Source organism: Oryx dammah, unplaced genomic scaffold (genome assembly GCF_014754425.2).
Source record: "Oryx dammah isolate SB20612 unplaced genomic scaffold, SCBI_Odam_1.1 HiC_scaffold_2, whole genome shotgun sequence".
Lineage (NCBI taxonomy): Eukaryota > Metazoa > Chordata > Mammalia > Artiodactyla > Bovidae > Oryx > Oryx dammah.
This window is the reverse complement of record NW_024070186.1, coordinates 113,450,024-113,476,460: the sequence shown is the minus strand read 5'-3', so window position 1 is coordinate 113,476,460 and position 26,437 is coordinate 113,450,024. Positions and strand designations below refer to the sequence as shown.

Genomic DNA, 26,437 nt, shown 5'->3' with positions numbered 1-26,437 from the left:
GAATAAATCTTCTACACAAAGGCTGAGTTAATTATCTTTACATTGTGAAAACATTGTAGCCCAGAGAATGCTACAAATTTACCCTGCTTAATTCTTTACCATCTTCCACAAGAATTCAAAATTTTTACATAGTTGCAATCATGTGCCCGTGCAATAATGTATTCTGCATTAAAAAAAAAAAAAAATCTTTGACATGTCAAAAGCACCTACCCAGATAGTTACATAACAGGTAAAGCATTCTGGAAAGAGAGCTGATTTTGGTTCTAGGTACTTTCATTCAAATCACAGCTCCAAAATGGGTTGGTATGATCTTGGGCATATTACATAACCTCCTGACCCTGCTTCGTCATTTCTGGGATAAGATCATTCTGGTTTGCAGGATGAATTGGAGGAACAGACATGATACATGAAGGGTAGCTGACTCATGGTAGGAAAGAACTGGTAGTTAATATCCATACTTCCTGATTGATGTTTTTTTGTGATAAGCATTGTGCCAAGAACTCTTTACTTCATCATCTATTTTAATCCTCATCACAACCCCTGAACAGAGGTTGTACTCTCTCACTTTACAGGTGATCAAAAGGAAGCACACTGAGGTTAAGTCACTTGTTTAACGTTACACAAGCCAGAGGAGGAAGAGGAATTTGAACTAGGTCATGGTGAGTAGTGTCTTCTTGGCCACTACTGATTATGAAGAAGCACAAATGTCACCTAAGAATAGTGGACTGCCTCTTCCCTTAGCACATGACTTTGCAGATTCAAGAATCCTAGGAAATGGACTTTCCTGACAGTCTATTGGTTAAGACTTCACCTTCCAAAGCCTGGTCAGGGAGTGAGGTCTCACATGCCCTGGGGATGAAATACGAAAACATAAAATAGAAGCAATATTGTAACAAATTCCATAGAGACTAACAAAAAATGGTCCACATCTTAAAAAAAAAAAAAAGTCCTAGGAAAGCTAGAGTAGGAGGTAAAATCACTGCTTTATTTCTGAAGGTGATGAACATAAGAAGGGTAATAAACTCAGGAGAACCTAAAAGAGCAAAGTAACTTCAAGAAAAATGGGCCCAGTTGGACAAATACCCTCTTCCTTGTGGTTCAGTCGGTAGAGAATTTGCCTGCAATGCAGAAGACCACCTGAAATGCAGGAGGCCCAGGTTCATTTCCTGGGTGAGGTGGGGAAGATCCCTTGGCAGAAGTAAATAACCCACTTCAGTATTCTTGCCTGGAAATTCCATGGACAGAGGAGCCTGGAGGTCTACAGTCCATGGGGTCTCAAAGAGTCAGACACAGTTTAGGAACTAATCTACCACTACCACTCAGATGTCTGAAGTACCACCTTGATAATTACAAAATCTGTGTGGGTTGCTACAAAGGCAATTTGTAGAAAGGGTAAGGGTTGGGGACTTCCTGAACTGTCTGGGTTTTTTGATTGTGTGTGTGTGCTCAGCCGTGTCCGATTCTTTGATAAAATTGGGAAAATAACAAATGCTGCCTCCTAGGGCCGTTGTTAAAATTAACACCAACACCAGAAGGTCCATCACAAAGGACTTTGTTTCAGGGCCTGACACGTTACTCACTCTGAACTGCACCCAAGTCTGTGGCTCTTCTCCCAGGGCATATGATTTATTTCACAAACACCGACATTTAAAAAATACAGCTATCCAAGTATCATCACTATAGTATACGCATTTCTCAAGGGAGACCTATTTCAACAAGCAAATACACATTTCGTCTTCCTTCCCCCTAACGTTTCGTTTCCTCCAAAAGATAAAAAGCACGAACACATTTGTCCTTGAAGGGCAGAGCGCAGAAATTCTGGTCTCTCTGGACATCCCCGCCCTTTCTGCTGGGGACCAAACCGCCTGCCCCGCCTCGTGTCACAGAAGTCCCCGCCGAGCCAAGCAAAAAGTGTTTACTTCTGCCGCCTGCCAGCCCTGCGGGGAGGAGGAAGCTCCCTAGCCGCCCCTCTCTTTCGCCCCTGCAGCTTTCCAAACAAACCGGGGCGGGAAGGGAGTGTCTCCTTGGCTGTGGAACCTGATCCTCCTACCTCGTCCAAAGCCACCCGCCGCTTTCCCCGGGCCCTCCCTTGGTGATTTTCCTGTCCGGGACGCCCGGGGAGGGCGCGCGGCTGGAGACCCGCCAGCCGGAAAGGTAGGGGCTCGGCCGCTCTCCAGCCTCGCCCGCCCGGGGACGCCGGGCCCCAGCGGCTCTCTCTGCACCTCACTGCCCCGCACCTTCCTCCGCGCACTCGGGGGCGGCCGCAGCCGCTGCCGCGGGAGGAGCTTCCCGGCGACTCCGGAGGCGCTCGGCGCAGTCGCCGAGGATCCGGCCCCCCGGGCGCGGTGGGCAGCGCACGCGCCGCCTGGCGCCTGGGATTCCTCGCTGGTCCCCCGCCGGGTCCGGGGAGACTGCCTCCTTCCCGGGCCGCCGCTGAGCCGCGCCACCGTCCTCCGGTTTCCGCCGGCTCGATGCTGCGGCTGCCGCGGGAGAGGCAGCACCCGGCTGGAGCGAGCGGCTGCGGGCGAGCTCCGGGCCCCGGAGCCCCGCGCGCCTCTGCGGTCTTCGCGCCTGGGCCTCGCCGGGTAACTCTCCCCGGCCCGCTTCGCTGCGAGTTGGCATCGCCGGGGGGAGGGTGGGGGAGGGAGGTTGGGGGTGCGGGGAGACCCGCGGGCTTCGCCTCTGAGGCTGAGGATCCATGCACCTCCATGCACCCTCCCGCCCCCAGGAGCCTGCGTGCGCTTGCCCCGCGCCCCGGGTTCAGGGAGTGGGGGGCGCGCGGACCCGGGTGCTCCCCGGGTAAGGGCGGCTGGGGCGCTGGGCACTGGATTGGCCGGCGGATGTGACGGGTTCCTCGCTCACTATTGTTTCCTTGTAAAAGGGGATGTGCGCGAGCGGGGGCGAGAGGTTTGGAAGGTTCTCTCGTTTTACCTTAGAAAAAATTTGCGAGAAACCCTTCTTCCCGCCACAGTGGAACTAGACCTATAGAAACCAGCTCTGAGGCGATTTGGCGCAAAGTGCGGCGGCGAGAAAATTGCAGGGACTTGGCCTGCGGTTAATTTGGGGGAAAAGGGAGAAGAAACTAGTGGTTTTGAGGCCGAATGCTACCGAGCTCCCTGGCGATCTCAGCTCCTTGTGTGGTGTTGTTTGGGCTTGAAAAAGAATCTATAAAAGGCAGTTTTCAGAAAGTAAAAACAAACCCAAAGCACCTTTCTTGGAGGGGGCGGGGGCAGGTCTTCAGTGGATGGGAGGGGAGAGAGATTGGGGACCGGGTTGAGGGTGGGGTTGCTGTTCGAAGATGTTGTTTTAGAAACGGTGCTTGGGAGTGGTGATGAAAAAGACATCTTGAATGCCAACGTATCAGAAACTACAGAAGCCGCAGATTCTAAACCCAAAAGTTACACGTGCTTTAAGAGGTCCGCCACCTGAGAACTGTTGTAATTAGGTAGATAGGTAAGAAAACTGCGAATCTACCAGAAGCTCCTCGCCCTCTGGCCCCATGTTCACGCTAGTCTTATGGTTTCTGTAGCTGTTTTTACAAGGCTAGCTTTGATATTTGACTTTCTGGTGTTAAAACTTTCTGTCCCGGCTGCAGGCTGAGAAATTATCTTTCGACTTATATGGAGATGTTACTTATTTGGGAAGATCTGGTCAGGTTGCCAGGCTATTTCACATTTGAAACATGATGATTTGACGTTTGTAAATTGATTTGTTTTCCCTTCATTTTAGTCTCACCGCCGACTTTTAGTACGAAAATCTGTAAAGAGCCGCTCTTATATGATCCAGTTTGTCGTCTCCGAATGAGGCTGATTGGCTCGGAAGCACTTTAGATAATGGCAACTTTGGTTTATGAGCCGAGAACTTTTCTCCAAACTGTATTTCTGTTCTGGCATCGAGCGGTCCTTAATCGTGGAGGGGGAGGGCTTTCTCACAGGCCTTCTCTTGAGCAGTATTTTCACGAAGTCCCTCCCTGGTTGTCACAGTTTCAGGTTGTACCGTGTCTCCGTATTATGGTGTAATAGAATGAGTTTGCTGTTTTGATTGTTTCAGTAGGTTTGTTGGAGATATTCAGTTTGTTCTGACGCCCCTGCTACTGCTGCTGCTAAGTCGCTTCAGTCGTGTCCGACTCTGTGCAACCCCATAGCCGGCAGCCCACCAGGTTCCTCTGTCCCTGGGGTTCTCCAGGCAAGAATTCTGGAGTGGGTTGCCATTTCCTTCTCCAATGCATAAAAGTGAAAGTGAAGTCGCTCAGTCGTGCCGACTCTTAGCGGCCCCATGGACTGCAGCCCACCAGGCTCCTCCATCCATGGGATTTTCCAAGCAAGAGTACTGGAATGGGGTGCCATTGCCTTCTCCTTATGCCCCAAATCAATACAAATCTTTGGAGCTCAAAAGGAATAGAAATAATGTTGGCAGAGGAATGACTTTAAGAGACATAGCATTTAAAAAAATCAGTCTGTCTTTTGTGAAAATTGTAATTTTCAAGTTTTCTCATTTTAAATAAAAGTGGCAGCTGTTTGCTTCTGTTGGAGATATTTCTGTGTTCCATATCGTATGGAATATTATGAGAAGTGAAGTAATGCTGTGCTTCCCATGTTTCTCTGATAAGCATCATCTGCTAACCATGCAGGTTACCAATAGGCTTTTTTCCATTGTGACTGCATTCAGATTGGGGACCAGAGACCTGTTTAAGTGCATTTTAGGTGATGCTTATCAAGGAGGAGAGGAAAGCACAAAACTCAGGTGGTTCCCAGTGTGATCCCCAGTGAGTTCACTTGTGCTAGTTTATTTAATCTTCACCACCACCCTAGGAGACAGGAGTGCTTGACCTTATATTATAAGTAAAAAAAAAAAAAAAACAATTGAGACTGCCCAAGGTTAAGTGACTTAGATTGGATCACAGGAGGGTTGCTTCACTTCTGCCTTGCAGGGTTCCCAGGAAGCCTCTGTAGCAGATGTTCCTCACAGATTCTTCCATTCATTTGCCTGTCTTTCTCCAGTGCCTTCCACCCGCTCACTTGTATCCCCCTCTCCTATCTTAACACACCTTCTTAATTACCCCTCAGGCTTGGTTTCTTGAGCAGGTGCTCTACATACTTTGTCTTTCCCCTTGTTAGTTTCAGACTTTCAACAGTTATCTTCTATCTTCTCCATATCTTTGACATGCCCCTGGTGTGGGTTGTGTCTGGCCAGGTTTACAAGGGCCTGTTATTGCCAATAGCTTATGTTCTTTTCATTCTGAATATATTTTCAGGGAAGTTCCTTTTTGCCTGGGAGAAATCTTCGCAGGGCTACATCCTCACTGTCACTGTTGAAACGAACTCTCTCTCTCCTGCTTATCCTAACTACAGTCGATAACTGCATACACCACAGTTTCCAATGAACCCTGACGAGTTAAAGTGTTTAATTTGGAGTGCACTTGATGTATAGAACAGGATGTGTACATTGGACATAACAGTGTTTTTGTAGAAAGCTGTATTTATGGTTCCATGTCAGGGTGTCAGAAACACAGTTCTCACTGTAGTGGGGTAGCAGGTGTTTTTTCTCCTGATGGTGACTGAGTTGGTCAGGAACTTGGCTGCCAGACATGTGGTCAGGCTAAGAAGCAATGATATTTTGCGGGTGAGGATATGAGGATAAAAGAGAATGAGGAGCAGTAGGATCTCAGTCTCTTTGTGTCCATATTTCTTTTTTTCTTTTTGGAGATCTTTTGGTCATCCCAGGAGGAATGGGCAGCTTACCACTTACTACCACAACCTTCTGCAGCTGATTGGGGTTTCGTCTTCCTGGACCTTTGGGGAAAAGGAGAAGGAAAGCACCCAACCTTTAGGAAATTTCTCATCATGAACACTAGAAAGCTGAGTAAAGAGTCTCTTCTGTGTTCTCTCTTCTTCCCCCTTTTACCTGAGATGCAGTGTGCTAGGGGGATCATTTCATCCAGTTGCACAGAGTAATGCTGGTTTTTGGAGAATTCTTTAAACACTGACTTACTTTTTATGTGATTGGGGATGGAAAGATCTGTGGGAGATGAAAGAATAAGGCCTCCAGGAGAGGAAATGGCCAGGAAGCTGGTGATTTCTCTAAGGGAAGCAATGTTATTCTCACCCCCATGGCGTGTAGAAGCAGGCCTGGAATTGGTGTGGTTGTGCTTTGTTTGGGTCACGGTCACTTTGCTTTGATGGGGCAACAAACGGGGCAGAGAATGGTTTTCCAGTGGCTCTTGGGTGACTTTCTTCAGTCATCTATAGGGTGGAACTTGAGATTCAGCCAATATTATTGCATCCCTACCATGTATAGGAGATGTTCTAGGTAGGGTGTGCAGCATTGAACAAAACACATTCTCTGCTCTTACAGAGTTTATGTTTCTGTGGGAAGTGGAATCAATAAATCAGATACAAATAAATGGGAAAACACTTTTCAGATAGAATGAGTGTTATGAAGACAGTTCATTGTGGGGGTGTGCCAGACAGGGTCTGAGGGAAGCTGGTTTAGGGCAGTCAGAGAGCTGCCACGAGGGGGGTGGTATATGAAGAAAGATAGGAATGATGAGGAGAAGCCAGTCAAGTGAAGGGCATTCTAGGCAGAGGAAACGGCAGCTGCAGAGGCCCTGAGGCATAAATGAATTGGGGATGTTTGAAGAACTTATAGTGGAGAAGAGTGCAAAAGGGCAAGATAGGAAGAGAGGAAGTCAGTGAGGGAAGCAGAAGACTGCTTATGAGATACCTTCAAGTCTTAAGAAGAAGTTTGAATTGTGTTTTAATTAGAATAAGATGCCACTGGAGGCTGATTTAGAGATTCAGTCTTTACCTGGTGAGCAATGGACTTTCCTCTTGGGCTTTTTCTTGTTCTCTCACTCTCTCTCACACACGTTTTCATTCTTCACATTTTTCTTCTCCCCATTAATTGGCCATCACTGATTTCCCTTCCTTGCTTTAGGCCAGGGCACAGGCTTGTCCACACTGAGAAGCAGTCCTCAGAGGACTGGGTACAGTGTTCCTCTCACTCACTGAAATAAATCCTTGTGCTCACTCAAGCATGAAACACTCCATCACTAGCTCTGATTGCTCATCTTCTCTCTAGGCTGAATATCTAGTTGTCTCTAAGTCTCTGGGTTGGCTGGTGGCATCTGAAACTAGATGGGAAAATTAAGTTAATCATCTACTCAAATCGATCACAGTTGGTATCGTTTGCAAGTGTGATTTGAGTAGATTACCTTAATTTTTCCCATCTAGTTTCAGACGCCACCAACCAAAAGGACAATGATTGTCTGAAGAGGGGATAGTCTATATAATGGGAAATCCTTCCCTTTTCCTGATGCCAGCCCCCTTTCCCTCAGGCTATGCAGGGAGTTACAGTTTCAGTGGAAATGAACTTTCATAATAGTTGCCATGGGACTATACTATGCCTTAGAAATTTTGTTTCTATTGTTCTTCATAGATAATCTTCTCAGTCTTAGAGTAACACTTAAATCATGAAAATTTATGACCAAGGTAGTACTTCCTAGTAGCACTGATTTATCAGAAATGAACAGAGGCATTTTAACAGGTATCCTTTGATTCCAAGATAGCTCATCATCTCCAGTATCCAACTCTCTGGGGAAACTTGGTATACTCTTAGAAAATTACTTTTGAGATTATTTAGCCAGATGCCCTGCTCATTTATTAATTTACATACTTAACTGATATATATATATATATCAGTTATCTTTCAGCTTTTGGTATCTGTTTCTTTATGGCTGATATGCTGACATAAAAATCTGAAACATGTTTCAGTCTGAGCAAGCAGCAATTATGTCTTGTCTTGTTTGCCCCTGTGTCCTCCACCTGGTGTGTTCAGAACGTTATAAATAGAACAGACATTTGCCAGGTGTCTCTGTTCATTCCCATGGATTAACTCACAGTGTGAATATATTAGCTCAGCTGTAACATCTTTATAACTCTTAGGCTTCCTCTTTGTAACTATTAGGATTATCAATGTATCATCTCAAAAACTTGACACATTGGAGAAAATGGGTGAAAGGTGCATTCATTCCTGTGGATTTGTCTAAATTAATTAAAACTTTTCTGGCTTTGAAACTTTTTTTCTTTTTGAAAGTTGTTAGGTTGACATGTAAGAGACTGGTATGTGAATATTATCAGGTGGCTATTCTCAAATTTGTTTTCATGTACAGTAAACTTTCAGAGATGGTTAGATAGCATCACTGACTCAATGAACATGAATTTGACCACCTCCAGGAGGTAGTAAAGGACAGGGGAGCCTGGCGTGCCATAGTCCATGGGGTTGCAAAGAGTCAGATGCAACTTAGAGACTGAATTACAACAAATTTTAAGTTTCATTATTCATAATTTATGATACTTTGAGTTGGGTTTGTAGTTACATTAGTGAGGAAATAAGTGTGCCAAAAGAGTAGATAACAAAATCATTTCCCTCTTTAATAGCCCAGCATCTCACATCTATGATTTCATGCCCTTTAGTAAGCACCGCTTGAATTCCGTTGCTTATTATGATATGTCTTAGGTTTCTGTTAGATATTGTTTAACCTAGCTGGAGACACAAACAAATGCACTGGGGATAAAAAGCTCTTCTCATCAGGGCCAGAGCTGAGAGGCAGTCCCTGCCTGGCAGAGGGAACTGAGAAGGCCCCAGGTCTGGGCTCTTGCTGAAACTCAGAGTGACACAGTTTCTCACAAAGAATGATGTCTTTAGAGGGCATCTTCCTGGTTAATAGAGATATTCTGTATACATATTTTAAAGATTCTACCTTTTAGATTTTGTTCCCCCCCTCCCCCCCCGTCCCTCGAGGACAGGCTGTTATAATATAAACAGTATAAACAAAGTCTCTGGTCTTTGAGCTGATTTTGTGGCGTCTCCCTTCCAAATAAGATTTTAGTCCTCAGAGAGGTCATCAGCCCAGTGTTTCTGATAGCTTAGAGGAGTTTACTTCTTAGGAAATATTCTATTGCAAATATTTAGGCCAGCACCATAGAAGGTGCTGCTTTTATTAAAATAAAATAATACAGTAGTAATAAAATGAAATGCTTTTATTAAAATCTGTGCAGCCCTTTAGTCTATAAGAGTCCTTCATGTCTTAAAGGATAGAAGAGGCAAAGATAGGGACTATGCACATATTCTCTGTTCAGCACAGAGCCAAAGAATTTAAAACTCAGGTTTTTTTTTTTTTAATTCCCTGGTTTGTTTTTATGGATAATATAAAGCTGGTATAAGATTAGATCATGTAATATATATTTATTACAGTATAATAAAGTTATAAACCACTTAAAATGGAGAAATGGGTTATCTTGTTGCATTTAGACAAGAGCAATGAGTTGACCCAGTTCCAGATGGATTTCCAGCTGCTTTTCAGCAACAGCAAGTAATTTAATTCATAATTTTATTTAATTGACAGACTCTGCACGTTATAGGACTTTTTTTTTGTGAATGATTTTGGTGAGATAAAGAATACTGCTGTCAAGATTCTTTTGATAGTTGAAGCCAATATCTCAAGTAAATGTCAGAGTAAGTTAGCTAATCACTCTTGTTTGATCCCAGCTATGCTACAATTAGATTAGAAATAATTGGATTTTTTTCTTAAGCAGGATGTTAAGGGATATGTGTAATTTCTGATGATTGAAATATCTGTAAATGTTTTGCAGGCCTGGAGTATTTTTGGAGGATAAAACTGGCCCATCTACTGCAAAAAAAAAATTGAAAAGCTTCCCTCTATTTTTAGAGTTGGTGTGTAGGACTCCTCTGCTTTAACCATAAAAAATGCAATTATATTCTTCTTACAAAGCTTCTACCCAAGGTCTCCACCTATGACCATCAATATTCCTGTCCATGCACCTTTTATATTAACATTCCTCAAGCGTGGTTTTTATTACAGCAATTTTTTTCTGCTCAAAAATCCAGAGAATTCCTCCCACAGGTCTTTGAAGTTTTCTGCCCTCTCCTGTTGCTCATTTTTTTTTTTTACTGTTCCGTTTGCTTCTGCAGTCGTTGCAAGCCTCCCTGTGCTGCAGGTTGTGAAGGCCTTTAGAACTAGTGCCTTTCTCCCCCAACTCCCCACCCACCCCATCCAAGCTAGATGATAACCTGCCTTCATTTTCCAGCTTCATGGCTGATAAACTGCCTGACTCTGAAGACATTGCCTAACTTCTATGAAGATCACTTTCTTCATCTCTAAACTTGAAATAATGCCCACATCACAGTTATGATAATTAAAAAAGAAAGCACATGCAAATAGTTCAGTATAGGGCCTGTCAAATACCTAACATTTAATCGATATTGTTACATGATTATTATTATAACTCTTATTATAGCTATTATCATAACTCTTGTTCATTGGATAGTTAAAATTTGACTTTCTCCAGAAAGTCTTTCTGTTTGGTCTTCTCTGGTTCTAATTTTTTTTTTTTTTTTTAACCAGTCTGAGTCCTATTAGAACCTGACTTCACTTTCAGTTCATGATTTCACTTTCAGTTCAGTTCAGTTGCTCAGTCGTGTCCAACTTTATGAGACCCCATGGACTGCAGCATGCAAGGCCTCCCTGTTCATCACCAGCTCTCAAGTTTACTCAAACTGCTATCCATTGACTCGGTGATGCCATCCCACCATCTCATCCTGTGACTTCACTTTGGACTCTATTTATCTACTCATGTTGTTATATTCTTTAGTTTTCATTGAACAATAATAAATATTTGGACACCTTTCATGTGCCAGGCACAGTACTAATTATAATATAGAGATCCATGGGCACACAGTGGAGGGATGCAGAGTGTGTGTGTGTGTGTGTACACGCACGTGTGCCTGCATGTGCATGTACGCATGCTTCAGGTGGAGTTGGAAGATGAAAATCTGTTGACTGAATGGCACTGTGATTTTTCAGAATAAACTAGTGTTGAGAAGTAAAAACTACTCTGTTCAGATGTCCATTAAAAAAATGAACATCTGTTCATCTTTTTCTGTAGTTTAAAAAACATGATAGTTATATCTTGAAACATATGTTCTTGAAACACTTTACATATACTTTCTTTCTTAGAATCTTCTCTAGCCTCATCTCAACATGGATAGAGGTAGAGAAGGAAGACTTTTTTGAAGAGTGGAATCCCACTAGCTGCCTCCGATTTATGGCAGTTGTCATGAGAAGATGATGAAAACATTTCATGAGAAAATGATGAACATTATTTAACATAACATATATTTGATCTCTCATTTTTAATAACCTAAGTGTCTGAAAGAAATGTGAGGGAGTTCCCTGGTTGCCTAGTGGTTAGGATTCCAGGCTTTCACTGCCATCGCCCAGGTTCGGTCCCTGGTTGGGGAACTGAGATCCTGCTAGTCACACATAGCACAGCCAAAAAAAAAAGAGAAAGGAGATGTGAAGTATCATTTGAGACTTCTGAAACCTGGGTTTCTATATGAAATTTGAGAGTGGAGAGGGGCTTCAACAGGACAGAGATATCCATGGAAAACAGTCCACAGGACTACTATAAATTCATAGCCTTGAAACTTCCAGTACCTCCCTATTACATTTCACACTCAAAGCCACAGCTTCCTCCTCTATAATTATGTGCTTGATAATTTTTATGTACAATTTGATTAAGATGTGATTTGTATTTGTTTCCTTTGCAGTTAAAGTTTGGCTTCCTTTCCTCCTCTCTGCTCCCCTTTCTTACTCCTCTTCTCCTCCCTACTCCTGTTTTTAAGACATCACTCACTTTTTAACACATCAATATGTTATTCAGAGCTTCTGCAGTTGTTGTTGTTCAGCCACCAAGTTGTGTCTGACTCTTCACCACCCCATGGACTGCAGCACTCCAGGCCTCCTAGTCCCTCACTATCTCCCAGAGTTTGCCCAAGTTCATGTCCAGTGAATTGGTGATGCCATCCAGCCATCGCCGGAGAAGGCAATGGCACCCCACTCCAGTCCTCTTGCCTGGAAAACCCCATGGACGGAGGAGCCTGGTAGGCTGCAGTCCATGGGGTCGTTGAGCGACTTCACTTTGACTTTTCACTTTCATGCATTGGAGAAGGAAATGGTAACCCACTCCAGTGTTCTTGCCTGGAGAATCCCAGGGACGGGGGAGCCTGGTGGGCTGCCGTCTACGGGCTCCCACAGAGTCGGACACGACTGAAGCGACTTAGCAGCAGCAGCAGCAGCAGCCAACCATTGCATCCTCTGTCACCCTCTTCTCCTTCAGTCTTTCCCAGCATCAGGGTCTTTTCCAATGAGTCAGCTCTTTGCATCAGATGGCCAAAGTATTAGAGCTTCAGCTTCAGCACCCATCCTTCTGGTAAATATTCAGGACTGATTTCCTTTAGGATGGACTGGTTTGATCTCCTTGCTGTCCAAGGGAGTCTCAAGAGACTTCTCCAGCACAACAGTTTGAAAGTATCAATTCTTTGGTGCTCTGCCTTCTTTATGGTCCAGCTTTCATAACTGTATACGACTACTGGAAAAAAACCATAGCCTTGACTATACAGACCTTTGTTGGCAAAGTGATGGCTCTGCTTTTTAACATACTGTCTAGGTTTGTCATAGCTTTCCTGCCAAGAAGCAATTCTCTTCTAATTTTGTGGCTATGGTCACCATCCCCAATGATTTTAGAGCCCAAGAAGAGGAAATCTGTCACTGCTTCCACCTTTTCCCCTTCTATTTGCCATGAAGTGATGGGACTGGATGCCATGATCTTAGTTTTTTTAATATTGAGATTTAAGCTGGCTTTTTCACTCTCCTCCTTCACCCTCATCAAGATACTCTTTAGTTCCTCTTCGCTCACTGCCAGCCTGAATTTTAATATGAGGAGCTGATGATTTGAGCCACAGTCAGCTCCAGGTCTTGTTTATGCTGCCTGTATAGAGTGTCTCCATCTTTGACTACAAAGAATAAAATCAGTCTGATTTCGGTATTGACCATCTGGTGATGTTGATATGTAAAATTGTCTCTTGTGTTGTTGAAAAAGGGTGACTGCTATGACTGGCAAAGGTCTGTTGGCCTTTGCCCTCTTTATTTTGTACTCCAAGGCCAAACTTTCCAAACTTGACTTCCTACTTTTGCATTCCAGTCCCCTGTGATGAAAGGGACATCTTTTTTTGGTGTTAGTTGTAGAAGGTCTTCTAGGTCTTCATGGAACCGGTCAACTTTAGCTTATTTGGCATCAGTGGTTGGGGCATAGACTTGGATTACTGTGATGTTTGCCTTGGAAACAAACCAAGATCATTCTGTCACTTTTAAGGTTGCACCTAACTATTGCATTTCAGACTTTTTTGTTGATTCTGAGGGCTACTCCATTTCTTCTATGGGATTCTTGCCCACAGTAGTAGGTATAAGGGTCATCTGAATTGAATTCACCCATTCCTGTCCATTTTAGTTCACTGTTTCCTAAGATGTCCATGTTTATTTACTCTTGCCTTCTCTTGCATGACCATGTCCAATTTACCTTGATTCATGGAATTCCAAGTTCTTATGAAATACTGTTCTTTACAGCATCAAATTTTACTTCCATCACCAGACACTTCCACAACTGAGCTTATGCAATATCTGATGTTAAATGTCTGACTTATATTTAATTCTAGGAAATCCTACATATTTTTACTGCGAAATATATTTTCTACCAAGTCTGAGTGGGGTCTGGTGTATTTTAACTCTGTCTTTTGGTGTTGATCTCTCTTGCTTAGAAATTAGGCAATAGGATGGAAAACTCCCTAACCACAAGAGTTTAAAATTCCCAGAGGAGAATTAGATGTGAAAGAAAAAACACTGGAATATACTTGAGCTGTAATTAGCCTGAAAATGGAATGTGTGGCAGAGGTACATAAGAAGGCTAGGAAAACAGGGCAGAGCAAAAACTGTTGTAGCTCATTTCTGGCACTGTTTTGGGAAGCCTGTGCCCTTATTGTGGGTCTGTGGTTATCAAACAACTTTTTTTTTTAAGTCACCCAGAAATTTGCCTCTAGAAATTGTCAATCTTTTAGTTCAAATATATGTACTCCTTGGCCCTTATAGTTTTCTCATTATAAGTGTGTCACTTTGGTATTTCCATTTTATACACCAGCCCCTGGGAGTTGAACATCTCAGGTAAACTGACCGCTCGAATGTCTGAACCAGCAGGGCTGAGTGGCTGACGCTTGGGTTGAGGCTTCTCCCAGGTAAAGCTCCTTTCTGAAGTTATACCTGGGCTGTCAACACCTTTATTTCTTGGACAGCACCAAGCTCTCTAAAAGTAAAGTTCTTACGGAAATTCATCATCCATACAGAGGAGCATACAAACCATGTACATATGAAGTGAAAGTCGCTCAGTGTGTCCAACTCTTTGCCACCCCGTGGGCTATACAGTCCATGGAATTCTCCAGGCCAGAATACTGGAGTGGGCAGCCGTTCCCTTCTCCAAAGGATCTTCCAAACCCAGGGACTGAACCAAGGTCTCCTGCATTGCAGGCAGATTCTTCACCTGCTGAGCCGTGAGGGAAGCCCATGTACATATAGTTCAATACATTTTCCTCCCAAGAAGCACACTTGTGTAACCCGCCTCCAGGTGAAGAGGCGGAACATAGCCTGCCTTCTGGGAGTGCATGGTGCCCGATCACTGCTCCTCTCCTACAGTGTAACCACTACTCTGACTTTCACCACCACAGGCTATTTTTTTTCCTCTTTCTCTTTAATTTGAAATGGTACCCATGTATTCTGAATGACTCTAGGATGTCAGAAGGGCTTGCCAGGTGATGCTAGTGGTGAAGAATCCTGCTAATGCAGGAGACCTAAGAGACACAGGTTGAATCTCTGGGTCAGGAAGATCCCCTAGAGGAGGTCATGGCAACCCATGTATTCTCCAGTGTTCATGCTTGGAGAATCCCATGGCCAGAGGAGCTTGGTGGGCTGCAGTCCACAGGGTTGCAGAGAGTCAGACACAACTGAGCAACTTAGCATGCACGCAGAGAATCAGAGTCTCTCTGGCTCAGAGGAAGGACTGGGCATCAAGAGATGTGTTATGGGTTGAGTCGTGTCTCCCTAAAAAGACATGTTGAAGTTATAACTCCCAGTACCTCGGAATGTGACCTCATTTGAAAATAGGGTCATGGAGATGTAGTGGTTAAGATTAAGTCATGCTGGAGTAGGGTGGCCCCCTGGTCCAGTGTGACTGGTATCTTTATAAGAAGCATGTGTGTGAGGACAGAGACACAGGGAGAGCACCGTGTGAAAACACTGGGTTTGAGTGATGGCATCTACCAGCCAGGGCATGCTAAGGAGTGCCAGCAAACCACCAGAAACTAGCATGAGGCAAGGAAGTATTCTCCCCTACCAGGTTCAGAGGGAGCATGGCCCTGCCAACACTTGGCATTTGGACTTCTAGCCTCCAGAACTGTGAGATAATACACTTCTGTTATTGCAAGCCACCATGCTTGTGGTACTTTGTTGTTGCAGCCCTGGGAAATGAACACAGAGTGTGGTGGGTCTGGTGCCTGAACTCTCCTGTCTCTATTCCCCAGATCCCCCCAGTCCTTGGTTCTGGAATTTTCCCTGTCTTGCCCCTGGCTGCTGCATGTCTGTGATGTGCCGCATAGGAGGACAGAGGCTTCTTGGCAATGATATGGCTTTTTATTTATTTCTCCACGCTGTTCTTCCCTAGTGTTTTCAGACTGAACCAGTTTGGTTTCCTGGGATATCCCAGACCAAGCTTGGCACGTCATCTCTCTGTACTTCCCACCAGTGCCTCGCTGGATCTCTGCTGCAGTGTCCTTAAGCCGTTCTCCCAGACCTGGCCTGAGCCACCTCCTAGATCGAGTTGTCCCCACTTACTCAGATTCACGATCATCTTTGATAGGGGAAAAAAAAAAAGAACTTTATTCTTTAAAGGAAATCTCTATTTTTCAAATAGTATACAATGCTGTAAATAAAGGTTTCATTTTGCTCTACTTTGAAGTATCAAAGGCCAGTTCTCATTTTAGAAAGTAAAAAAAGCCCTCAGATCAAAAAACAGTCCAACAGTTAGGCTTCAGTTAGTAAGAAGGGACTAAGCAGAGGGTAGCAGAGGACAGAGTGCTTTTTTCTTCAGCAAAGGATTGGGTTTAGACTGCCTGACAGTAACTTCTCTTATTCTGGGCTGAGTTTCTGGGGTAAGGGGGATAGTAAGAACCATACGGTTTTGAAGTCCCTAGGGTGACTTCACATGCTCAGGCCACTTGCTTTGCCCTTCTTTCGTACTCTTACTTCAGGACCCAGGGGTTTGCTGGGGACATTTGTCTGGAATGCTCTCGGCACAGACTCGCCCTTCACCTTGCATGTCCACAGCCTAGCGTGGTTGCAGAGGGCACGTGGCATGTGCCTGTCATGGCCCCTGCTTTCTGTTCAGAAGTCACTGCTTACTGCTAGTAACACCAGGGGAGGTCATCAGACATTCAGAAAAATCACAAAGGTGGGGAAGTTTGAAAAGTTTAAGCAGTTCTCCTTCTGCTTTCTGGCCGGTTGCTGATTCTTATTCTCTTTATAACTCGTTTCTACTGCTCATGCAATGTATTTTGCCCTTTGAGGGGGAATGCAAAAAAGCTGCATGTTTTAGGCTTCTATGTTTTTCCTATAAGATACATATTACTTAAGTGAAAAATGAGAAAGTAGGGCACTTTGAAGTTATGGTTTGGAAAAGGAAATGGCAACCCACACCTGTATGCTTGCCTGAAAAATCTCCTGGACAGAGGAGCCTGGCGAGCTGCAGTCCATGGGGTCTCTAAGAGTCGGACACGACTGAGCAACTAAGCACGAAGCTATAGTTAAGAGGTCAGCATGGGGCAAAGGTTATGTTTGGTATGTCTGTGTTTTTGTGGACTTGCCTTTAGAGCATCTGTGCTCTCAGACAGTTTTTTTTTCCCCTGAGATTTTGTGCCATGTGATAGGATGGGCAATAGGTATCTGTGCTGGATGGATAAATGGATAATGGAGCTTCTCCATTTGCTTGGCCAGTCATTTCACTGAACTACTGGTAGGATGAATTTCAGTTGAGTTCTGAGCTGTCTCCTGAAGCCTGGGTAGATTTTCCTAAGCCCAGGGGAATTTCTTGGATTGGAGACCAGGAATCTAGAAGTGATATCCCCTTGGCTCTGGCCTGTGAAATGTGCTGAAACATTTTGGCTAATTGTGACCGTGGAGCTGACTGCACGGTAATCCCCAGTGCACTGGAGTTACTTCTTTCATTGGAAACCCAGCTTTGTTTACCTTCTTGGGAATGTTGAACACTTCCTTGAAAATCTGTTAAGAGTGGAAACATTTCTCCCCCCTCTCTTCAGAGAAAATACTCTTTTTTGAATTTCCTTTACATCTTCTAGACTGGGTAATTTGTTTATTTTTGGCTACACCTAGCCTTGTTGAATCTTAGTTCTCAAGAATTGAACTTGGGCCACGGCATCAAAGTGCAGAGTCCTAACCACTGGGGCCACCAGGGAACTCCTGAGACTAGGTTATTTTAGCGTGTAAAGAAGGCAGCCATTAGTAAACATTTATTCATATTTTAAAACATCTACCTTTTGAGGTTTTCTCAGATTCTTTATAGAAAGTGATATTAAAAGTAGAGAAATGCCATTGATAAGTCTTCACTTATTTGTAGACTTGACTTCAGTTTAGCCTGGATAATAAACTTTGTTACAATATCCTTGAGCTAAACATTTCCATTAATGTAAATAGGTCATTGTGTATGGTCACACTGTTTATGGGTCTAAAGACTTCAGGGTGAAAGACTTGGTATTTTATTACTTTGGTTCGTTGTCCACTTTATCCATCCTTGACTCTGGTACACGGGTGAAAGGTGAAGTCTCTCAGTCGTGTCCGACTCTTTGCGACCCTGTGGACTGTAGCCTACCAGGCTCCTGCGTCCATGGGATTCTCCAGGCAAGAATACTTCTCCAGGGGATCTTCCCGACCCAGGGATCGAACCCAGGTCTCCTGCATTGGACGCAGATGCTTTAACCTCTGAGCCACCAGGGAAGTCCCCTGGTACATGGGAGTACCTCCTAATTGCTCAATTCTAAAGGAAATTTGATTATCTTTCTGTGGGGTAGTGCCTTGGATTATTTTCTGCCTAAAACACTGAACAAAGCATTCCAGGGAAACCTTTGGTTTGTTTATCTACTTGCTCAAGCACTCAGAGTTTTCTGCCTAGTCAGTGTGGTTATCAGAAAAAGAAAGTGGTTATAAGAAGACTATTTTCTGCATACACTTTTTCTTCAATGTTTTGTTTTCAATAGAATGATTATAGATTTACTTTACCTAGAAATGTATTTTCTCATTTAAAATACTATTAACTTTGTGTTTTCAAAGAGTCATCAGTTCAGTTCAGTTGCTCAGTCGTGTCCGACTCTTTGCAACCCCATGAACCACGGCATGCCAGGCCTCCCTGTCCATCACCAACTTCCAGAGTCCACCCAAACCCATGTCCATTAAGTTGGTGATGCCATCCAACCATCTTATCCTCTGTCATCCCCTTCTCCTCTCACCTTCAATCTTTCCCAGCATCAGGGTTTTTTCAAATGAATCAGTTCTTCACATCAGGTGGCCAAAGTACTGGAATTTCAGCTTCAACATCAGTCCTTCCAATGAATATTCAGGACTGATTTCCTTTAGGATGGATTGGTCGGATCTCCTTGCAGTCCAAGGGACTCTCAAGAGTCTTCTCCAACACCACAGTTCAAAAGCATCAATTCTTCAGCTCTTAGCTTTCTTTATAGTCCAACCCTCACATCCATATACAACTACTGGAAAAACCATAGCCTTGACTATACGGACCTTTGTTGGTAAAGCAATGTCTCTGCTTTTTAATATGCTGTCTAGGTTGGTCATAACTTTTCTTCCAAGGAGCAAGCGTTTTAATTTCATGGCTGCAGTCACCATCTGCAGTCATTTTGGAGCCCCCCCAAAATACAGTCTGTCATTGTTTCCACTGTTTCCCCATCTATTTGCCGTGAAGTAATGGGACCAGATGCCATGATCTTAGTTTTCCGAATGCTGAGCTTTAAACCAACTTTTTCACTCTCCTCTTTCACTTTCATCAAGAGGCTCTTTAGTGCTTCACTTTCTGCCATAAGGGTGGTGTCATCTGCATATCTGAGGTTATTGATATTTCTCCTGGCATTCTTAATTCCAGCTTGTGCTTCTTCCAGCTCAGCGTTTCTCATGATGTACTCTGCATATAAGTTAAATAAGCAGGGTGACAATATATAGCCTCGACGTACTCCTTTTCCTATTTGGAACCAGTCTGTTGTTCCATGTCCAGTTCTAACTGTTGCTTCCTGACCTGCATACAGGTTTCTCAAGAGGCTGGTCAGGGGGTCTGGTATTCCCATCTCTTTCAGAATTTTCCATAGTTTGTGGTGATCCACACAGTCAAAGGCTTTGTCATAGTCAAAGAATCATACCTGGTATGTTAAATATCTAGGTATTTTTAAACAGCTTGAGTTATCAAAGTTTATGCTTTAGAAAAAAGACTATGTGGAAGTGAAATTTCAATTTTAAAGTATTTCTAGCAGTTTGTAGGGATTCCTTCATAGCTCAGTTGATAAAGAAACCACTTGCAATGCAGGAGATACCCGTTCCATTCCTGGGTTGGGAAGATACCCTGGAGAAGGGAAAGGCTACCCACTCCAGTATTCTGGCCTCCATGGGGTCACAAAGAGTTGTTGGTAAGATTATCTTAGTAAACTGCTTTTTTTTAGATTGGAAAAAAAATATATTTGGCTCCAGAATGACATTTAGATCAGTAGTTCTCTGAAAACAGCTTAAATATCTGCTGATAGGGAATGGAAAGACTTGTGGTGCAATTGATTAATAGGATACTGTACAGAATTTGAATGAATCAGACCTTTATGTATCAGTATGGATGGATCTCTGAGCCTGAAGTGTAGAGTGAAAAAATTCAAATTTTAAAACATTCTGTATTTCGTATGTAAATGTTAAACCATTACTTAAAGTAGTATCATATACCACATATGTATGTACATGTATGTGAGTAAAAAGTAGGCAAATTCATGATTGTGGTTGGATCCCAGAGAAAAAGAGGAGGGTAAGGAGAGGAACACAAATCTCCATTAAAAAAGAATCCCTGAGAAGATAATGGTTATTTTGGTTAACAGGTTTGTGAGCATTTGGTATATTAACATTTGGACTTCTGTTAATGCTTCTGTAATGAAAAAATTTCATGTAATATTTCCTAATGAAATAGGTTTCAATCTAGGAATCTTATCAAAACTCTGGGAATGAGACTGAAGATTTTCCAATACATCCATATTTTACTATGTCATTCTGTGAAAAATGAAATTTGGCATAATGAATCTTGAAGATGAGGAAGGCTTCAAGTTGACCTGGTTCCTGGAAAGATAGAGTAGCTGATGTGTTCAGAATAAATAGACCAGCAGCAGATTATCTCGCCCAACCCTGGCTCGACATCCAGCTTTGAGACATCCTGGACAAGTTAACTTCTCTATGCCTCTCAGTCTCCTCATTTACAGAATTAGAAAAACAGGCCCAACTCAGCAGTGTTGTGAGGATTCTGTGAGTCCATGCATGTGGTAGGCATGCAACAAAGATTAGCTCTGACTTTCATGCTCACTTCTGTTAGCAGCAGCCTCTGTCACAAATGCCATTTCCTTTGCTGGGAATGCTTTTCATTTTTACCCTGATTTCATCTGTTTACTCCTCAGACGAGTTCTCTGTGAATTCTCTCAAATTCCTCTGAGGCTCTCTGTCCTCCCCTACCTAGGTGCCTTGTCAGATCACAGTTGTAATTTAATAATTACTACATAATAATAACACCAAATAGTGGCTCAGAGGATAAAGCGTCTGCCTGCAATGCAGGAGACCTGGGTTTGATCCCTGGGGTGGGAAGATCCCCTGGAGAAGGAAATGGCAACCCACTCCAGTATTCTTGTCTGGAGAATCCCAAGGACAGAGGAGCCTGGCGGGCTACAGTCCACGGGGTCCCAAAGAGTTGGACACGACTGAGCGACTTCACACACACACGATAGTAGTAACAACTGCTTGTTAATTTTTCCCTCTCTTCCTGGATTGTAAACTGATTTTCTTCTTCACTGCTGTGCCTTTGGTGCCTGGAACAAGGTCTGGCATTGGGAAATTGTTTTTTGTTTTGCTTTTTAAAATTGATTTTTGGCTGTGCCAGGTCTTCGTTGCTGCGCAGGGTTTTCTGCAGTTGTGGGGAGCGGGGGCTGCTCTTCACTGCTTTTCGTGAGCTTCTCACTGAGGTGGCTCCTCTTGGTGTGGAGCACAGGCTCCAGGGCCCATGGGTTTCAGTAGTTGCAGCCCCTGGTCTTTAGGGCACAGGCTTAACAGTTGAGACTCATGGGCTTAGTTGCTCCTTGACATGTGGGACCTTTATGGATCAGGGATCCAACCCGTGTCTCCTGCATTGGCAGGCAGATTCTTCACCACTGAAATACCAGGGAAGCCCAGAAATTGGTTATTGCCTAAATCAGCAAAGTTATAGTAGAGGTGAAAACTTCCAGAGTTAATTTTACCAGGAAATGAATTGACTCCCTTTGCGTAGAGGATTAATTTAGCTTGCATTCGGAAGTAAATCTAGGATTATATGATTTAATGAAAATATATATCACATGCATGATAGTTTCTTTGTAACAATAATTATAAGATACCCCAAGTTAAGATTAGCATCATATTTGTAATTTGATTTTGGAGGATCATTTGATGGACGTTAAGCTGGAACATTTCCAACACTTTAGCCTTATGATTTGATATATGCTCTTCTGATTGTTTATCCTCAAGCTTACTCACTTTTTTCCTTTTAAAAATAGCAAAAGGGGAATTAAACAGGAAATGATGCTTCTCAGGGAGCAGAATAAGCTTACATTCATTCAGAATACACTGATGTAATAAGTAGCTTGAGAAAAAGGGCTTTTGTAAATCAGATGGAATGTTACTTATAACTTTTAAGCAAACTATAAAACAATAAGCCCTTTGGAAAGGGGACTTACAGAGTAGGAGGAAAGACAGGAAGCTGGTTCCCTCTTAGCTGTGGGCTTATTTATTCTGGGAGAGAAACCTAAGAAGGATTTAAAATTTGAGGAAGGGCTGTGTGTTCAGATACTAGCATATTTCTCCAGGAAAGACGTCACTTAGGATTTTGAACTGATTAAAAGCCCAAGTTTCTTAGATAAGGAGAGAGCTAAGCAAAATGTGAGCAAGAAGGAAACTTTCAAAGCATTGAAGGGATTTTACCACCCAGATGGGGTGGCAGAGAGGTGAAATGTCAGGGCTCAGAAAAGAAGGCAGAGCCCTACATGGAAAAAGAAAACTACAAGTGTCGCCTTGGGAGTCTTCTGTCTGCACACCCTCACCTTTGAAACACATGATTTTTAATACAAATCACTAGGAAAAAAAGTTTTAGCTGTGTTTTGTCTTATCCTACTTCTCTGTTAACTGTTGTATACGAAAATCATATTTTAAATGCATTTTAAATGCTGAGCATGCATTCATTCATTCACTGGGACACACTTACTTTGCCAAACTTGGAGTAAAATTGTCATTTTTTAATTCTTTTTTTTTTAATGGAAGTAAAAAAAAAAGTATTGTTTAAAATTGGGCAAAATTAGTTATTGCTTTAAAGTATCAGCTGGGGGGATATTGGAAGATACCAACCTATAGCTTTATTTATTTGTTTTTTAAAATTTGAAGGTGTGTGCCTGTAAAATTCCACTAATAACTACTTAATATGTAAAATTTGTTAATCATCTGCCCCCAAATCAGGGGTAGAGAGTACTTTTGAAGTCATGTTGTTAGAAAACTTTGGGAAATCCTAGTTTAAGTAACCTTTTAACGCTTGTAACTGCACAGCATTAACGTGGACATCACCTGGGAGCATGCAAGAAATGCTGAATCTCATGACCCCCGACCTTCTGATAGGAAGATGCTCAGGTGATGATGATGGACATTAAAGTTTTTAAGGAGTACTATACAAATTCATCCCAAGCAGTTTTTTAAAACAGAGGATCTTTAGTAACCAGTGACTCATTGTCCAGAAATGAAACCTGTATTATCTTTAGGTAACCTAAGCATGTTCTTCCATGTCAACTTCAAAGTTGTCCATTCCTTGAATTTGTCATTCACTGGCCTTGGCTTAACCCCTGCTGGCCTTCAGAACCAGGCTATGTCTCTTTTTCATGAAGGTCATTCAGACTTGAAAATGGCCATCTTGTTTGCCTTCCATGATTTAAGCTTCTCCAGGTATAACTAAATCCCCATCCTCTAGCTATTCCTGGTGTGACATTGTTTGAGGTTTCCTTCTTAACCTTCCAGCTTCAGATTTTTGATCACTTCTTAACTTTAGCATATAGTAACTATTATAGGTTGAAGACGATAGAAACCCAGGAGTTGTGCTTTCTATACATTTAGGGAGAATGGTTCTGAGGTGCAAGTTTATCATTATCCGCAATTTCCATAGGTTCAAAATTCTGTCTCATGGTGGAGACTTCTATTATCATGGAATTAGAATAGAATAGAATGGTGGTTGTTTAGTTGCTAAGTTGTGTCTGACTCTTGCAAACCATGGACAGTAGCCTGCCAGTCTCCTTTGTCCATGGGATTTTCCAGGCAAGAGTACTGGAGGCAAGAGATCCAGGAGATCTTTCCAACCCAGGGATTAAATCCTAGTCTTCTGCACTGCAGGCATATTCTTTACCAACTGAGCTACTAGGGAATTCCCTAATAGAATAGAATAGAAGTCTTCTATTATAATTGCCACTAAAGAGCACCACTTTGCCTTTGTTCTAATTTCTAAATGCACAAACTGCTTAGCACTTCACAAGTGAAATGTATATTGAAATATATGAAAATAAGTATTTTCTGTTTCTCCATAAATTTTGAACTTTAGAGAAAAAAAATCCCATGCAGTCCACAACTCAGCATATCAACTGATTTCTTTTTTCTCTGTCTTGCAGTCATGTGTCACCACACATACATCTCACGTATGGAAATGTACTCAGCTTTTTAAAACTTTCTTTATTTGGTAGAATCTAAATATTTTTCATGTTACTCTATGATTTTCATAATTAAGTATAATCATTTTCTTATTGTAGGACATTAGAGTCATAAATGAGTTCTGAAATAAATATTTGCCCTATTTTCAGTGGTTTTGTTTTTGATATTTGTTTCCTAAGAGTCTTTATTTAAAAAAAAAAAAAAACACTTTCTACTAACACAAGAAATACAGAACATGCAGGGTTTTATGTTTTATTTGTTTCTGTATCAGAGTTTTTAGTCTTGTGTAAGAAAAATGGTAGCAGGGGCAATTTGAGATTTTTTTTCTTCCAAAGTTTTTTGGAGAAAGTAGCCTACCACACATTGTTAAAGCAGTTGCAGTTGTCACTAATTTCCCACCCTTCCTTCTGGATATTTTTGTTCTTGATCTCTCCTCATTCTCCTGTCTCCCTCCCTCCCCTTGCTCTTCAGAGAGTTTTCCAGCAGCTCCTTCTCTCACCTCTGCATTGAACAATAAAGCTGTGTGTATGTGTAGAGAGGAGCTGAAAAAGGAGACAGATGGTTCTTTCATTACTAGGTTGCTTTGGATTAATTGAGTTGGATCTGTTATTTTTTTCAAGGAGACTGAGCTGGATCCCATGGATAACCAGTCGTGAGCTACAGCATGTAGTACGTGCAGGCAGTTGTGCTGCTGGATTTCTTTGTTTTTGGTAATCATGTCATCCTGTGCAGAATTTAGGGAGGGGCCTGTAGTGACTTTACTAAAGTAGTGTTTTCATTAGGACTTTTCTTTTTAATGGCTTAAGATTTTTCTTGGGTTGCTGAGCCATCCTTGTAAGCATACTGAATTTGTGTTTTGTTTCAGCACTTGGAAGTGAAGAAGCAGCACAACCTCTTATCTTGGATAATTTCTAGTGGACAAGATAGCAACAGCCTCCTGGGCCGCCGGCACCCTTACCACATTCTACACCCTCAAGAACAGAGAGGACCTCTGGGAAACAGATTCCTAAAAGTGTAGGTGAGCAAAAGCACCAGGACTGTCATCTCAGACTTCTTAGATGTTTGAACACTTGAAATGTTCTGACACAATTCTTATACAGTTTAAACTGACTTTATTGGTGTATAATTGCTTTACAATGTTGTATTAGTTTCTGCTTTAATAACAAAGTGATCCAACCACATGTCTACATATATCCTGCTTTTTTTGAACCTCCCTCTCACCGGACTCTCCATTCTACCCCACCCTCCATCCCACCCCTCCAGGTCAGCACTGAGCACCAAGCTGAGCTCCCTGTGCTTTACAACAGTTTTATGCTGGCTGGTGACTTTAAAATACCCTCTCCTCTGTATGTAGCTACCTGTTAATTTATATCTTACTGGTTTAACATGCAGCCAGAGGGCCTTTGAAACTATGTTATTATGTAACCAATGACTCTTTCAGTTCAGTTCCGTCCAGTCGCTCAGTCGTGTCTGACCCTTTGCGACTCCATGGACTGTAGCACTCCAGCCCTCCCTGTCCATCACCACCTCCCAGAGTTTACTCAGACTCCTGTCAGTTGAGTCGGTGATGCCATCCAACCATCTCATCCTGATAGCCCCTTCTCCTCCTGGCTTCAATCTTTCCCAGCATCAAGGTCTTTTCAAATGAGTCAGTTCTCTAGCATATCCCAAAATTGAGCTATGAAAGCTTTAGTTATTATTTTTATTCTCAGTCTTAATGGCCTTCTTTGGGACTGTTCTAAATCAACATCAAAGTGAAAGAGTAAGTAAACTGAAGTTACAACTAGAACATTACGTGCATCACAAGTGCTGTTCACCAGCTGTGTTAGAATGAACTCTAGTTCCCTCTCTGCCTTTATGCTACAATTAACAATATTCACTGAAGTATTTTAATATATAGTTTGTAGGTATATTCTCCTTACATTCCTAGAATCCCATGTACAAATATACACCAATTTATAAATTTATTCTGAGAAAGCTCTGGAGCTCAAATGGCTACTAGGAGTTAGCTCTGTTTTACCCATGAATCCATCATCTTTCTGATACGTTGAGATTTGTCAGAGAACTATTATTCATCTAGCAAATTTGTCATCACTTTGTTTACAAACCATTTTGTGAAGGACACTTATTGACTGACAGCACTGTGCTTTATGGGTACTGGGGAGTTTGGGCATTTACAATGGTTTGGGGATTTAGTCCTTGGGAATCTCTTGAGATCTTCATTGTTCACACCAGAATTATGAGTAGATTCAAAGCCTATCCCTCATGTCCCAAGCCACTGGGCTTGCAGAACTCTTGAGCATCGTGAACACAGGCTGGAGGTAGGGCTGGGTCTTCAGTTTCTTACTGCCTGAATATTTAAGTTTGGCTACATTGGGTCTTTGTTGCTGCATTCGGGCTTTCTGTAGTTACACTGAGCGGGGGCTGCTCTCAAGGTTTCTCATTGCAATG

At 42.6% G+C, this 26,437-nt stretch overlaps 1 protein-coding gene across 8 annotated transcripts in view; it reads left to right on the top strand.

Moving 5' to 3' along the window:
- Positions 1–1,912: 1,912 nt before the first annotated feature.
- Positions 1,913–26,437, top strand: part of ST3GAL6 (ST3 beta-galactoside alpha-2,3-sialyltransferase 6) — an 87,125-nt gene continuing 62,600 nt past the window's right edge. For 3 of the 8 annotated variants that reach the window (XR_005718638.1, XR_005718632.1, XM_040226170.1), the window contains exons 1-2: positions 1,915–2,154; positions 24,852–25,004. The gene's annotated coding sequence lies outside the window, so the exon portion shown is untranslated. Of the gene's footprint in view, positions 2,155–2,202; positions 2,586–24,851; positions 25,005–26,437 lie in introns of those variants that run through there. The other 5 variants (XR_005718639.1, XR_005718641.1, XR_005718634.1 and 2 more) reach the window with 5 other exon arrangements.